This window comes from Amphimedon queenslandica, unplaced genomic scaffold, assembly GCF_000090795.2.
Source record: "Amphimedon queenslandica unplaced genomic scaffold, v1.1 AMPQUscaffold_10394, whole genome shotgun sequence".
NCBI lineage: Eukaryota > Metazoa > Porifera > Demospongiae > Haplosclerida > Niphatidae > Amphimedon > Amphimedon queenslandica.
The window spans coordinates 2,004-4,333 of NW_003549337.1; the positions used below are offsets into that span (position 1 = coordinate 2,004).

Sequence of the window (2,330 nt, forward strand, 5' to 3'; positions counted from 1 at the left end):
TTAAGTAAAGGGAACTTTTTAATGACAATAGTTGAAGCCTAATGAATGGACACTTCATTAATTTTTGGTTTGTATTTTGTGGTAAGCCACTAACCCACAAATAAAATTCTATTTTTTATGAGTTCATTCAAATACATGGACAACTTAACAACACTATTGATAAATAACAACACTAATGATAATATTAATGATGTACACTAATTGAGATACACAGTACGTGTAACAGTGATTACATGTACGTCATTATTCCTTTTTTTGTCTTTTTAAATTTGGACATCCAAAATTGTTTGACTCAACAAATTCCGATGAAAGCGAGCGTGGCCGTTTTCCTCTTATGCGACCTTAGGAGAATATTAATAGATATTATATTAATTAACTAATAAGTACCTGACTGTACAATATAGTCCAGTTCAATGTCTACCTCATTTTGTTCACTCATTCTGTCTGATAAATCTGTTCCTATGATATCAAAAGGGTTATCTTCGTCTTTGTAATTATTTGAACACAATCGTTGCTTTCTTGCTCCATCAGATGTTTCAGGTGTCCATAGTGTATCATCAGTTACATGTATGTTGTTTTTGCTTTTGGTTTGACCTATTAATCATACTTGTTATTATACTTGCATGTACATGTACATGTATATGTCATTACACAATTATTATATTGACTTCATGTTTTAAATAGTTGCACATTTCACTGCTGTCAGTTACATGTACGTGTACATGCCCCCTCCCTCCCCCCCAATTGCAATGTTTATTGTCTTACACTCTCCTGCTTACTGTTTTCTGTGTAATTCACTGGTACTTTTATTGTATCAGTTGGCTCACTGATCATTTGTTTTACAGAGATACTACAATTTAAGTTTATCACTTAGCAATGCTATACACCCCATAATTGATGCTTTAATTATTCAGGTGTGCATAGTGTATCATAAGTTATGATGTTGTTGCTTTTGGTTTCACCTATTAATATTGATTATACTTATTACTATAATTACATGTACACGTACATGTATATGTCATTACATTGATGTGCAGTCATCATAAACACATTATATTGGCTGCATAGTTGCACCTGTCAGATGTGCATACAATCATTTCGTGTTTAGCTAGTGTTTTTTCCTAATAGTTTCTTGTTTTGATGCCCGACATGTTTTTCTGTAGTTTACAAATATAATGCACAATCTGTTAGATACCACAGCTACATTAAGTTCACAGTGCATGAGTAGGGGAAGTGCATTATGTACATGTACATGCATGTATGTTTATGGACTTGTTGCTGTTGTTGTCAAAATGTTATTTTAAATCAAAGAGTAATGAGAACATGCTTAATGTTGTTGATTGATATTGTGTATCATTTCTTTGTCAGGCATAAACAAAATTTAACCGTTAGGGAGTTTACTAAATTTCAAACCTTCGAAGATAAAAATACTACACAGTTAGTAACTATTGAATTAGTAACTATTGTTTAGTATTGAATAGTATCAAATGCAGTGACTAAGCCCCTCTTTACTGGCACTTGGTACAAAGCTTAGCCTTTTAATTTTTTACTATACAAAATACATGTACAATGTACCTTTGTTTACATGCATGTTCTGTTCTTTAATAATGTGTGCATTTAAAGAATTATATTAACATGTACGTATGTACATGTACATGTATATTAGTAACAATGAGCTACATGTACATGTAGCTGCCACATAATGATTTTAATCAGTATTCACAGTTTTACTCTCTCCTGCTTACCCTTTCCTGTGTGATTCACAAGTAAAGATAAGACTTGTACTTTATCAGTTGGGTAACTGATAGTTTGTTCTACAAAGGTAGTAAGATTTAAGTATTAATACTATGATACATGCTGTTATTACATGTAACTGATGTACATGTATATTAAACGATTTTCAATATGTTCCTGTTCTTTTAATAGTAAAGAAACAATCTTTAGCATATACAGTGTACATGTACATGTAGTATGTTAAACTGTTATCATAATAGCCAGGAGTCATTACGTTAGTACATGTATCTAACCTTTTGTATCAGGGAATGATATATCTTCCTCATCAGATTTAGCACTCAAAGTCTATTGATAAATATATTAATTTTATTGCCATTCTTTATTGACTTACATGTACATGAACATCTACATCTGAGTAATGCACTGATTTGAATTTCAGTCCTAATGGCTCATAAGGTCATGTTTTCCAATGCCCTTAAGCAATTCTTATACGTAACTTCAGGAATCGAGAAAACTACTTCAAAACAGCCTTCTTTAAGCGACCAAATGCAGAGATTCATATGCGATATGTCAAGAAGTTTGGCTACTTGTCTACG

At 31.9% G+C, this 2,330-nt stretch overlaps 1 long non-coding RNA gene across 1 annotated transcript; it reads right to left on the reverse strand.

The window, feature by feature from the left end:
• Positions 1-317: 317 nt before the first annotated feature.
• Positions 318-2,324, reverse strand: LOC109590180 (uncharacterized). The gene is made up of 5 exons (XR_002189196.1): positions 2,126-2,324; positions 2,028-2,079; positions 1,746-1,814; positions 388-594; positions 318-341 (listed from the first exon to the last, which is right to left on the reverse strand). It is a non-coding gene; the product is annotated as an uncharacterized LOC109590180 (long non-coding RNA).
• Positions 2,325-2,330: the final 6 nt, after the last annotated feature.